This window comes from Pseudopipra pipra, chromosome 11, assembly GCF_036250125.1.
Source record: "Pseudopipra pipra isolate bDixPip1 chromosome 11, bDixPip1.hap1, whole genome shotgun sequence".
NCBI lineage: Eukaryota > Metazoa > Chordata > Aves > Passeriformes > Pipridae > Pseudopipra > Pseudopipra pipra.
In genome coordinates this window covers 8307766-8321919 of record NC_087559.1, presented here as the reverse complement: position 1 = coordinate 8321919, position 14154 = coordinate 8307766, and the positions used below count along the sequence as shown (strand labels likewise).

Below are 14154 nucleotides of genomic sequence, written 5' to 3'. Positions count from 1 at the left end.
GGGATCTAAAGACTGTCAGCTTGGTTGATCTGCTACTGTATATTAAATAAGCCTGTAATGAAGCTACTGGTTTTGATTCATTGAAATGCCAAAAAGGTCATGGACAACGTATATAAAATTAATGATTTTTTTTTTTTTTTGGAAGGGGAATATCAAGAAGGTAGTAAGTCAGGTAAAGTATCAAAACAGGCAAAATACTGACAACAGAAAACAACAAAATCCAGCACCACTTCATTTTACTGATCATTTAGAAAAATAATAATGCATTAATGCCATTTAAAATCTATTTACAAATCCAAAGCTACTATGAAATACTTCCTATCCATTCAGGGAATCATTATATTGTTTTTACTAACAGAACACTGATGCCAGATACAAGCTGAATGCAAATTTGAGCCTTTTATGTTACCTAGTGCTTTCTAACAGTCCTTCATTATCTCTTAGTTCTCAGTTAAAACTTGTGCACAAATCCAGCAAAACAGTTTAGAAAGTACTTAATTTTCAGTATTTGCATAACAACCCTGACTGGGACAATAACATGAATCCTTATTGCCAAACGTCAGCACTATGCCAATTTAAAGCCTTATTCTTTAACATTTCAGAAATAATTCTGGAAAACAAATTAAATGACATATAAAAACTACTCCAAAAAGTCAGCGTGCAATGACTTCTAAACAACAAAACACCTGCCAAGGCCAACACCTACCAGACCCATCAGATTTTTAGGAACTTAACACCTTGCTAAATCTCTGCAAATGCTAATGCTAAAAAGCATTTATGTTCAGAAGAATTAACAGAAATGTTTTTGACTATTCAGGCAGTAAGTCACAGCACTATTTTGATAAAGTAACAGGCAGCACTGCAGTGCCAATACAGAAAATCTGTACTTCGGAGTATCTAGAGATGTGAAGCTGACAAGTGCAGCTGATTTTGGTTGCATTACAATGCAAATCTGATGAGTTACGCTGGGAATATTCAATATTGCAGTGCAAATCAATGAGAGGAAAAGCACACATTCTCAATAAAATAGAAAGGTTTATTTACACCACAATTAGATCGTTTTCTTTAGTGTTGTCTCAAAGGTTAAAACCAGCTCTTTTGCCAAGACCTGTTTACAATTTTTCAGGTTTACTGCAAGAATAGCCACACCACTTCTAAATAGAGCAGGCCTTTAGAAGTACTTTATAAATTTGAAAAAATCTACTGTAATTTTACATGTTTGAGAATTTGCATTTGTTTTTGAAGAATCAGATTTCGCACGAGCCAAACCTCTCGACTATCCAGGGATACTCTTGTTTCTCATGGCACAAAGGAATAGAACCCTCTATCCCCAAAGGAAATACAGTTTACAGCATATCTGGGTTTTTAACATAGGAAAACCACATATTAGCCATCTGTTATGTGAGATCTGCCCAAAGTCCTACATTTTGCCCATCTATTGACTGTTGACCATTAGAATATGCCTGACCTTTCCAAGTTCCTTCTAAGACACAGAAAGCAATAATTACCAGGGGCTTATGGCCATGATAATCTATTTGATTTTCAGCAAATACCAATGTTTAATTCTGCTATGGAGTTGCATGTTGATAATTATTCTAAGTGAATCCTACACTTTGGGTTCTTTTTTTAATGTGACAGGATTGTGGTTTTCTGAGCAGCTTCAGTAAGAATGAAGGAAACTGTTACTCCTCTGGAGAAGACAATACTACCAAAGGCATTCCTGCTCAAAAGCTTTCACTTAGGTAAAGACAACTCAGTATTCTGAATCTCTACAACATAGCCATCTTTTCTGTGCTGTGTTATGTATAAAGCAAGAATAAACTGTAATCCAGGGATTGCTGCCTGAAGAGTGGCACCAGGGCCAGCAAACATACACCACTATTTATACAGCTACTTGTAGTCCCAAGCTCATCCCTTTTTTCACAGGAGTCAGTGCTCTAATCTACTTTTACCTGGAGTATTTTTAAATATTCATTCTGTACACCTTGGGCTTCATTACAAATATTTGCAAGGAAAACATGTCACTTAAAAGGTACAATGGAACACTACCTTGCCTGTCTTCTGCTCCAGGGAAGTTGAAACTGGAAACTTAAACAGAGCAACTGGCAGGAGCAAGCTGAAGTAATCCAAGATCTGGAAAAGCAAATAAGAGTGGAAAGGTCCAGTATCAGCAGCTGATTTTAACAAGCATAAAGTATTAACAAAGGAAAACTGAGTTTGCAAATAGTATTAGCTGGTTTGCCTATTCTTTATTAAAACCTGCTTTTTTTTTTTTTAACTCTACTTGGTCTGTGACACCACTCTACATATAAGAACTAAGATAGGAGGAAAAAGAAATTTCTAATCAGTTGCAGTAAAAAGGAGTCTGGTCAACAAAGCTCTTCCTTATAAATGTCAATAATGCACTGTCCACAATTATAATTAGATTGCTGCAAGATGTGCCTCCAGAATACTGGTTTACCTTTATTTGAATTGCTGTGCTTGTCAAGCTCTTTTCAACACCACCTTAGCCTAAAGTTTAACTAAAGAATTAAGGATGATTCCTTAATGTTCCTTTTGCCAGTCAAAGCAAAATCTCTGGCTGAGTATAAATAGCAATTCCATTGAAATGCAGCTAACAAATCACCTGATTACTGTCCAGATCCTTGAAATCCAGCACAGTGATATGCACTCATGATGGAATATCAACATAATAGCAAAAGATGAACATAATTAAAGCTGAGTATCCATGAAAACAAGCATGAAGTTTGCAATATTTATCTCCTGTACCTCGCCTGAAAACAGGGGAAACAAGTAAAATAGAAAATAGACCATTAATACATTGTGCTGTGTAGCTCAAGGACTTCTTATGTTAATAGTTTCAACTTCTGAGGGTGGAGTTGTATTTTTCAAAATAATGAAGTCCAAGGCACTCAAACCCAGTCTTTTCTTCATTGTTACCTCAACCATCTGCAGGAACCTTTCTGAACACCTGCTCCTCTCTGAGGTAACCTCGGCCTCCCTCTCTGCCACATCTCCCTGAGGGACCACAGGCTCTTCAACCTCCATTTAGGGTCCTTTCATGGGATGGGATTCCCCTCATGATCTAAGCACCAGGAGAGGAGAGCTCTTTGCAACAACTCTCCAATCTGTTCCTTGTAGGAATACAGTTAATGTCTTGACATTTAAGGAAGGGGAGGAGGAATTAGTCTTAATTAAGGGGTTCTGCAGAAACTCTTTTAACAGCTGAGTCACTGATTGGCTTCTGAGAGAACCAGCAACATTTACTTGCACAATCACCACCAAGACTGAATCAACACAGAAAGGGAGGGGTTAGTCACAAAAAGGACTAGATCCAGCTTAAAGATACAACAAAAGAAAGCACATGAATCATGTTCAACTAACCCAGGTTTCATTTTCACTAGTAAAGCCTTCTAAATGCTGATTATGAAGCTGTTTCTCATACAACCCAATTTTATCCTTCGTATGTGTGCTCGTTTTTACATGAAGAGGTAACTACTTCACAACAAAAACTTACAAACACTCCAAAGGTTTCCAATTCTGACACTGGGTATTCACGATGGATACTCAGAATTATCCTGTAGCTTTAGGGATAATCGTATTTCCTTCATATAAACTCAAGCACCCAAAAGAACCCAGCACACATTTTAGCACCAAATAAAACAAAACCAGATTTGGTTAGGTTTTAGACCTTAAAAAAATATGAATTAAAAAAATCAAAAGAAAACCAGAACAAGCAAAAAAAAAATCCAATTACATACACATTTTAACTCTGCACTTGGAAAACATGAGTTATAAACTACAAGGATGCACAAAGAACACATTGTGCCAAACACATCTAACAGTTTTATTTGATAAATTACTGGTATAGTAGAGAAAGACAAGAAGAATGAACATAATTTATTAAGACCTTCTTTAAAGCGTCCGTTTTCCCCTAGAGCTTATGGAAATAGCAAAGCAACAAAAACATGTAGCCCTGCAAGAATAATTTAAATGTAAGTGAAGAAGCCACAGGAAGGCAAACAAGACATTTAAGGTATTATTTTAAAAAGGAGAAAATATGGATTATACTGCCCAAGTGAAGTTTCACTTAGAACTAATTAATCTTAATGCACAAAATGAAACATTGCCTACACAGTAACAAAATATTTGGAAATAATCAATTTGCATTTTGCAATCAGTCTCATGTTAGAATCTGAGCTACAGAAGTCAACAACAGCTTTCTTGCAGGCTTAATATATCAACATTCGGGCCTCTGTAGTAAACATGGCCAATTTGTCTGAAGCTGTTTATACACACACTACTGACATTCTATACATAAATCAGATGACACAGTTGAAAAGTGACAGTATTTTTAACTCTTGCAGAAATAGACAAAATTATAAATATATGAAATAATATAAATAAATGTAACTGACATAAATGAAGCTGCAGATACTGGAGAAGAAAGAATGACATGTATAAAACTGAATAATTCAATTTACTGCAAATTCACAAAAGGATTCATGTGACAGACAACAAAATGAATATGAGAGGATTATACATTGTAACTACAAAAAGGCAAATCCTATAAAGTACACACACAGTTGTAATATGCATGACAAGTGGATAATCTCATGCTCAACATTAAGTTACATCAGTTGACCCAAGCCATTGTTTTCCATAGCATCTCTATATCATCCAGCTTTCCCAACATGTAAAAATATTAAGTAAGTCACTAGCAAAGCCAATGGAAAATGCAAACATACAATTCAAAGGCTGTCAAACTAAAATATTTGACTATTACTACAGGCTTTCTGTAACACACTCTTCTCATTGCACTCAGACTGAGACATAAACCATAACAAAGGTAACAAATTATAAGAAACTGGAAAAAAAAACCCTGAAAAATGAACTCAAATAAAAAAAAGTTTAATAAATAAATTAAAAAAGCACAAGAATTTCTTTTCCGCACACAGAATGTAACTTTTGAAGACAGGAATTGTACTCTGCTGTCATTCAAAGATTTAAAACTACTCAGAATGTCTAAAAATGCATTTGAAGGGAAATGTGAAAGCAGGTTATGAAATCGGGGGGCCTGCTATTTATTGGAGATAAGAGACATCTTGTCCTGAGGAAAAAGGAAAAACATTTAGCGGCACTTTTCCATTAGACATTTCAGTGATTCAATTTAAAACTAAGATCTTAGCACACGCTCTGGAATGTCTTACTTGAATCATCAACATCCAGCATTTGAAAACTAAATATTCAGAAAGCTGCAAACTGCTTACAATTGACATATTGCGTGCACATATTCTTCGAACTGAACTTTGCATATTCCTGGTTTTAGGTCTCAAATCATTAACGATTTTTAATGACATTAAAGCCCACAAAAATAATTTGAGCCTAAGCTGTGTTTCCTGTCTCAAAAGCAACTTTCACCTGAGCATCGCTGAGCTCACATTTTACGTTTCAGCACAGAACCAAGAATAAGTGGAGTATTTTTTTTGGGGGGGAAGGGGGGAGAGGGCAGGTGTTTTTTAGTTCTTTAGTTCTGGAATTTACTAATTTCTTAAGTGACTTATGAAAGATCTGCGATATGAATCTGTTCCTTGAACACGTGGTATCCTTGGGAAAACACAGCTCCCTCTGCCCTGCCTATGGCGTTCTCACCCAGCCTGCCCACGTTCAGCTCAAATCCCTTAGGAACTGCTATGAGAGCACCTGATCCATCACTTGGGACAAAGCGCGCAAAGCACCAATAACGATTTTAAGCGTCAGTGCCTTACACATTAAACTTAAACATAACTCTGCGATCCAAACATAGGCTGGTCATTGCAGTGCCTTGGTTTTGCTGGGATTTGCTGTAGTACACTGTATTTCTGGATTTGCTGTATTTCTGCCCAGCCCGAGGGTCCCTGCCCGCACACCGAGCGAGAGGAGGCGGGCAAGCGGTGAAACGTTCCCGTAGGGCGGTTCGATAGCCAAATGGGAGGGAGGGGAGGATGGAGGGGCAGCGAGGCGATCCCGGACCCGCCCGGGGCGGCGGGCGCGGAGGGCACAGGGAGCGGCACGGCCGCAGGGAGCGGGGGCAGCGCAGGCACAGCGCTCCGCTCCCCGCTCTCCTGAGCGCCCGCTCCTCCCGCCGGGAAGCTCGGCAGAGACGGGAGGGAAGGGGAGGGGGAAAGGAGCAAAATGGAGACTTACGCTCCCGCAGTGACGCGCATGCGCAGCGCCGCCTATGGCAGCGCGGGGCGGGCGCGCCTCGTCCCGCCCGCCCTCGCCCGCTCTCACCAGCCCTCACCAGGTCTCAGCCTCCCTCAGCCGGCACGGGCAGGGCGGTGCTGCCGGCCGGGAGTGTCCCGCAGTGAGGGAAGCGGCTCCCTGGCCACGGTGGCCGACACTCCGGTGACAGCCCTCCCTCCACGGGCGAGGTACAGCTGGGGAGCGGAGGAGGAGCACACCCGGGGCTGTGCCGTGGTCGGCAGGGAGAAGTCTCACAAATTGAGCCTCACAGGTTGTGTGGACTTGGCATCGCAAGAGGTCACAGGATTACAAATAGGGAAAGTAATGTCGCGGTGTGTGTCCCGTGTTTGTGCTGCTGCCCAGGTGTCTGGTTTGGACCACACTGGAGGCGAGAGTTGTAACATTCCCGATAGTTTTACTTTCCTCTGCCGTGGCTTTAATTTTTGGTTCCGTGTAGCGCCAGTGAGACTCCCCCGCCCGTGCCGCGGTGCGGGCAGCGCTGATGACCCCGTTGATCTGCCTGGCACAGACAGGGGGGTTGGAGCTCCTCAGTTCGGGATCGCACTCACACAGGGCGCTCTGAAGCAGCGGCTCCTTCCAGAGCAGCACATCCAGCACCATCAGCACCTTCTGCCTTCCAGTATTTCTCCGTCCACCGCTTTCCTAAAGGAAAAAAAGCATAGTTAGTACCTTGCTTTTGCTAGGTTGGACTGAGCTTTTGTAGTGAAGACAAGGTCTTACAGAAGAAAGCCAGATTTCTAATGGGCCTTTGGTGTGTAGAGAGTTCATTTTCAGCCAGGTACCCAAGAAAGCTCTCTTAAATAGCTACTTTTATGTATATCCACTGTAGAGGAATTAAGTTGCTGAACATTACTTTTATTCCAGTGCTTCAGGCAATCAGAGATGCTGGGCTCAAGCCCAAACCTTGAACTTTATTTTATATTCTAAAGAAAATTAGTATGAAAGACAGGTTTGATGTATTTGCTGGAGCTGGTACCATTAAGAAGTGATGCAAGGCACTTTTACTGCTGTATGAATGAGCACTGCCACAAATAATGACCAATAGTGCAAGTGTCATAACTTACCCTGTACACACATATTGAAGACATTGTTGTCACCAACTCATGAATGTGGTATCAAGTATCATTATTACTTAATGCCAACAGAGAGCCAAGACTGCCTTTTTATGCCACTGCTGTGAGTAATGCCTAGGTATCTGTACTCCCATACAGCAAAGTCCCCAGCCTAATCCCAAAAATCACTCCATGCTGAAGTGACAGAATCAATTCTCCCTGCTGTTACACATTTTGTCAGCCCTTTGTGACACTGCACAGCGACAGGTCCCTTGAGACTGTTATCTGCAAAGCTCCCCCAGATATGTCCCTTTTCCAGTCCATACACCTGTCTTCTAGGATTATGCAACTGAGAATCCAGCAGTGGCTGCTCTTCCTATATCCACTTGATCCTGAGAAACGTACTGAGCACTTATTTTGTTTACAGAAGCAAACACAGTGTGTACAATTCCCATATCCAGTGAAGTATTTTGCCATCAAAGGGTCACCTTATTTCTCAATTATCTTCTGCAGTTACACCCTGAATGGCAGACAGACCTTTGCCTCAAGTTACCAAGTCACTGCAAATGCTAATTTTGGTGTAATAATTTTTCGCTCTCTTTATGTTCCTGAAGTCCTAGCATGAAGTCCTGGTGGTTTTAATGACACTACAGTTGCCCATTGGTTTTATTACCTTGCACTGATTTGGTAGTTTTCCTGATGTCTTATTGAAGTCACTGAACTGAGTTAATAAATAACAGTACAGCAGGCAACTACCAGTGACTGTTTCCCAAAACTGACTCCATTTGTCATAAGGAACATGAAAACAGTGAAGTCTGTATCTTGGTTTCAACAGCCTAATCTGCCCATCACACCCTGATGAAAATACACTCATGTATCCTTTTATGTGTGTTATCCCTTGTTTACTCAGTATTTTAAACTACTATACAAAAACGTTGCCTCTTTTGAGGTTGGCAGGCAAAGATAAGAATTTAAGACTGTTTTGTTATTCCAGGGCCACACTCGTGATTCCATGAAAACAAACACTGTACTGGAGTATATTCTGGAAAAGTAGAGATTTCCGTAAAGCAGCACATCAGAAAATCTGCTTAAATATGTCAGAAAGTTTTAAAACCAACCAGAAAAAAACCAAACAAAGAACAAAAAAAAAAAAAAAAAAAAAAAAAAAACACCAAAAAACAAACCATGAACCCTGACTGTTATTCAACAGTGTTGAAAACAAACTGCAAATTCTAATCTCTTTGAATAGCTCTAGACATAATTCTCCACTTCTAACTTTGCAACCCCTGTCTGTAACCAGAGATTATGTGTTACATAAATACTTACAACTGCTAAGATTTGTAAGAAACGTGGGAAGAGGTAGGCTACTGCTACAGCAAAAGCCTTGGCTTACAAAAATACAGCTTTAATATTCTCTTATTAACGGAGAAAAACAAATACAATCCATAAGCAGAAGTGAAGTGTGTTTCTAGATAATCTGCTTCTAACATTCAGCTGAGCATGAAATCTCTTGAAGAAAAGCCTGGTAGGGATCCCAGGAAAACATTCTTTTAGGTCACTGCTGCTTATTTGTTTGATGGGGCACTTCACTTTGTTCCTTTATACTGAGCTGCTTTATATTTGTGTAGTAACAAATTTTTCCTCCCTTTAATCCTCAGCAGGAGCACAATTCTTTAATATCTTGTCTTTGCCAATGTCAGAGTTTCAGGAAGTAAAGTCTTCATAGAAGGTGTTTTACCTGCAAAGTGATATATGAAAGTCTATCTGCCTCTGTGATGGATTGGAATTGTGTTTATTTTTCAGTGAATTCTCTGGTTTCCAATATGAAACTATCTTAAATTATCTTAAATTACAAGTCTCAGAGCTGTGATGTTACACAGCATGTATTTTCAATTTTCAAACATTCTTCTGCCTTTTGCCTTAATATTTGTTGTGTATCCAAGAAGTAGGAACATAGTGGTTCTGAAGAAGTAAAAATGGTATTAGTGAATCAGAAGCTGGCAGTTTTGTCATGTAACAAGGAGATTCTTCTCATGGTCTGTTTCTGGGTTCTACAACTTGAAGTGTGTTTGTTTCTTCTTTCTATGTGAAATGATATTCACAACCCTCAAGACTGTGTGAGAAGAGACCTTCCCAAAAGGAACCCATGAGAAAAGCAACAAAGCATCATAGGACTTTCTAAAGAAATTTTCAGTTTTCTTTCTTTAGTATTCAATTCTAAAGCTATCTTTTGTTGGTTTTATTTAGATGGGATGCAGAGATTATATTGTGCTGGATTACTGCTATTTTAGGGAGTCTGGCCCTGAAGGACTCGTACAGTTTCACTCCCATGGCTGCTTCTTTGTTACTGTGATTTAGGTGTCCTCTCACTAAGTATTTTCTTCAAGCCACAATGTATTATCCACTGGCAAACTCACCAACTACTTCTTTAAGACCAGTTGGCCATTTCTTCTAACTTGCTCTTAGTCATCTCTCTTCTCTCAAAACCGGGAAGAATATTCATGGGTTTGGCAGAGTAACAACGATCCCGCATCGAACCAAAGCAGCCCTTCTGTGCAGCCAGTCATTAATTCCTCTCTGCTAGCTTGTCATCACCAGATGTCTGCTGAGTTCACACCCTCTGCATTTCCCGTGACTGCACCCACAAGGCATCCACAAATGGTTCTGTATTTTCAATGTGAGCACCACGTCCTTTTTTTGAACGTTCCTCTTCGCTACCTGAGCAACTGCAGCTGCTCCACAGAACTGCAGCCTCTCTTTAGGTTACATGTCATACCTCTCTCCTGAGTGAATGAGTCTACAAACAGCAGAAGAGTATAATTTACTTTTACTTTAAGAGTTTCAGCACTTGTGTTTTGGAAAGTGGGCTTCACAAGGAAAGTAATGAGAGACATTAGATATCCAACACAGAAAAATATTTCCAGGTTTATATCACCAAGTAAACCACAAAATGGGATTGTTTGCCATAAGAAGCACTGGCCATGAAGTCTCTCTCTGCCCATAATGAAGCATATGTGAAGGAGGACTCACAGCTACATCTAAGCATGAGAAGTGTAGGCACATTTCCCTGGGGAAATGGCACTCACTGAACCTGCTCACCAGCAGTGGGTGCAATTAACTGTGTCCAATTTACATTTGGAGCACGAGGGACAAGCTTTCACAGCCTAATGCAGCAAACACAACAAGCTGGGCTTTGTGAACACAGTGCACAGTTTCTCAGTTCAATGGGAAACTTTACAAAATGTATGTGCAAGGTATAATTACAGCATGTCACAAATAAACTTTCGAAAGGATAATTGAAACAACACTCATATCTTGAAAAAAGGAACTGGTTAATTGATGCAGGTTCATAGACATATGTCATAGCACACAATACAATTAATAAAATATAAACACCAATTTTCAAATCAACACAGCTTGATAACTTGAATTCAAATATTAGGAACAGCAAAACAGCTAAAAAACACCATAAAGTAAGCCCAATCCTTCAGCTGACTAATAAATATGAAGGAAAAAAAATTGGAAACCATTAATATTTTTCTAACTCCTTAGGGGTCTGTCTTTCATGTTTTTTTCATGCTCTCTGTGGCCACTGAGACTAGTAGGAAACCAGCCAATTTAGTCAAAAAACTTTGCAGCATAGCAGGGAGTCTCATTTGTCATCACATGCAATAGCAGCTGTCTCTGTCAAGAATGAAGTTAATCAGTACCGACTACATAAATTAGGAAATTCTTTAGATGGTTAACAATGTACCTTTGAACGAAAAAAGACCAATCTTTGTCTCCTGATACTGGGAAATTTCTCTTTCAAATATGCCAGTTTTGTGGTTTGAAACTAAGGAGCAATGAAATTCCTTAATGTATTTTTTACACAAGTATTTCTGGCAACTGAAGATACTCAGTGCACACAAGGGACACTAAATGTTCTAATTGTAATAGCTATATCTCCAGACTCAGATTTTTTTCACCTTTCTTCACCTTCTTCCATTCTATTCTTAATTATTTCATATTGTTGACTAAGTTTCTAATCCAGGTCAAATTTGAGACTTGCAAGAAACAAAGAGTATAAAACCTTGGGAGTATGTTTCTTCATGTTAAAAAGCCCTGAAATACACTATTTTGAGTTAATATGCTGAACATGTAGCAAATAAATCTCTAAAGATACTCAACTTCATGAAATTTTGCACCCTCCTCAACTTTGGCACTAAGTAAAACAGTCTGTGTGCCATTCAGGAAGACAGAATTTTCTTCTTAAAAATTCATTCCATACAGCCTTGAGAACATTTAGGACCCTTCTAACCCCAAGTATTTTCAGTTTGCACAATGCCTCTAGCCTAAAAACACAGATTGATGATGTGTTTAAAATCATCCAAGGAACATAAATGAAGGAAGAAAGAGCTTTATGCCTCTTTTCTTTACCACCACCTCTGTATGTTTATTATGGAATTTCTATGTAAAGCAGGTAACCCAGCAGAAAAAAAACTGACCTGGTCTGTAAAATATGAGAGTTGCCTGTTTAGAACTCTGGCCTACAGCCATAAAAATTTGTTTAGTTATCTCACAGTTATGTCACATACTCCTTCCTCAAAAGACCTGGGCTAGATTAATTTGATACTGTAAAAATATGTGCTATGTGAAAAGATGAGCTGACGTATCAGCCTTCAATTTTGAGAAGAAAGGATATCTCAGAGGGCTGACTGGTTCATGATTGCAAGAATGATCTAGGAGTGGGGTAAAAAAGGCCAGTGCTGATGCACCAGCTTAAGGGAAAGCCCAACATTTGTTTATATTATTAAATGACCTTACTATTGGTATAACTCTGTTTATGTTGCAATCATAAGGTACTGGGAAAGGACACACTCCCAGGTATCTGATGCACAGATACTGAGGGCATGCTGGGTTCTCAGAATGCTGCTTCCCTGAGCTGACAGAGGGCCTTTTCCAAGGATACCATGTGATGAACACCCTCAATGACTTTTAGAGGATGATACATAGAATACCAGTGTAAAAGGCAGAAAAGCAAACTGGTTTGTACATAAAGACTTCAGTATTTACCTCACTGTTCGTTACCTCTTCCTGAAAACAGCAGTGAAGATTTTCACTTTGTTTCAGGTTTTATTTTAATTCTTTCTGCAATTCTTGGGAAAAAAAAATATGGTATATGTTGCCTGTTTAACTAAAGGAGCAACAAAAACCTTAAGCAAGATCATTTTGATATAAAAAGAACTGGATCTTTATCACAAAAAAGAACACAAGGAAATTTTCATGTACTACAGAAAACTCAATCTTCAAAATCTGCTAGGCAGTTTTGTGAGGAACCACAGCAACTAAAACACATATTACAATAATAAAATATAAAAGTAAGGGTTGAGCATCACATATGTTATCTACAAAAGTTGTTAGACAATAGATGGGAATGTTAATGCAAAGAATATTCATGTTGTGCTGCTATCAAAGGCATACATCAAAGTGGAGTGCTTTTTTGCAGAATCAAGGGAAAATGACTGTTGTTTTGGCTCACAGTATGACATGGCATGTCAAAAGAAATTATAAAATGTTTTCAAGATGTACTGAGTATATCACTTATAAAGTATTGTGTTTACTAGGAAGGAAGAACCAAAAGGCAGAAGAGTTGGAGGATCCTCACAGCCCTTAAAGCAGCCTAGGTAAGCATGGTTACAACTTTGGGGCTTTTGCAAGCTAGGCCTAGTCTTCACAGACAAGCTCTGTGTGAGCAATATGGCACACAGGGATTTACAGAACCTACATAAAATTTAAAATTTCTTATTTGAAGTGATTCCGTTTTGAGAAGCTTAAAATTATCTTTTCCTCCTGAAGGTTCCATAAGATGTTGATTTAGAGCTCCATTTTACGTAGAAAAATGCTCTAAATTTCTCTTGTAAGCATCTCACTGGAAATAACAAAGCCATTCATAGGTTTGCTCAAATATATTTTAAATTGGTTGATGGACTAACATTGAAGGACTAAGCAGAGCTATGGATTCACTTCCCGTGAGTGATTTTTATAAAATTTCCATATGTCAGTGACACAATGTCATTTAAGGACCTTTTTTCTAAATCACATAAAGCCGATTTAAATCAGTTACTGTTTTTAATCAAATTCTGCTGCCCCAACTTAGAGCTTGTCCTTTGAATCCATAAATTACCTGAAGGAAATTTACCTTGAGTATGATAAAGTATTGACACACACGTAACTCATCCTCTGACAGTTCTTGGTGCTTGTGAAAAACGTTCAGTGGTGAAAGCAGCTGTGCCAGCAGCTCCTTCGGTGCAGTTACAATCTTACTTGACAAGACCACAAAAAACTGAGAAAGCTGAACAGTTTCCACACTCCTGATAACTGACTTTGTGCTCTATTTTGAGTAATTAAGGGACATTCCAATATTTTTAGATTCCTTTTTTGTTTGCTTTCTCTGGTGATTGCTTTTAGCAGGTGAGTGAGAAGCTTTGAAAGTGACTGTAGGTTTCACAAACTGTGTATGCACGTGCCTCTGGGAGCACCTCTGCAGTCTGCAAAGGTGCTAGAAAACACAGGAACAAGTTTCAAACAGTACTAAAATACTCTCTCATAGTAATTTTTATTACAGCATATTCTGACCTTTTAAGTCATAAGGAACTGATATTATTACTGTACTTTTGGTAAATGGGAATCATCAAACTACTGTGCCTCAAGATCATTCTGAACAGCTGCAAGGACAGTTGCCTCTCTGGGGCTGCTGGTGGGGATGAAGGAGGGCACAGAGTAGTCTCTCCCTGGTCCCACCTCATGCTGTCTATGCCAGATAAGGCACTGTCCAACTGGGAGCTGGCTCTATAATCTCTATCACTGCTGGGAG

General features: G+C 39.2%; 1 protein-coding gene and 1 long non-coding RNA gene across 3 annotated transcripts in view; one reads left to right on the top strand and one right to left on the bottom strand.

Moving 5' to 3' along the window:
* Window positions 1-6230, bottom strand: part of FHIT (fragile histidine triad diadenosine triphosphatase) — a 539340-nt gene extending 533110 nt beyond the window's left edge. The window contains exons 1-2 of one of the 2 annotated variants that reach the window (XM_064667330.1): window positions 6187-6230; window positions 2050-2133 (exon numbers count right to left, since the gene is read on the bottom strand). The gene's annotated coding sequence lies outside the window, so the exon portion shown is untranslated. Of the gene's footprint in view, window positions 1-2049; window positions 2134-2626; window positions 2646-6186 lie in introns of those variants that run through there. The other variant, XM_064667331.1, reaches the window with a different exon arrangement.
* Window positions 6231-6309: 79 nt separating this feature from the next.
* LOC135420194 (uncharacterized) overlaps window positions 6310-14154 on the top strand; it is a 48812-nt gene continuing 40967 nt past the window's right edge. Inside the window, exons 1-2 of the long non-coding RNA XR_010433421.1 lie at window positions 6310-6413; window positions 12905-12964. This is a non-coding gene — a long non-coding RNA (uncharacterized LOC135420194). The remainder of the gene's footprint in view (window positions 6414-12904; window positions 12965-14154) is intronic.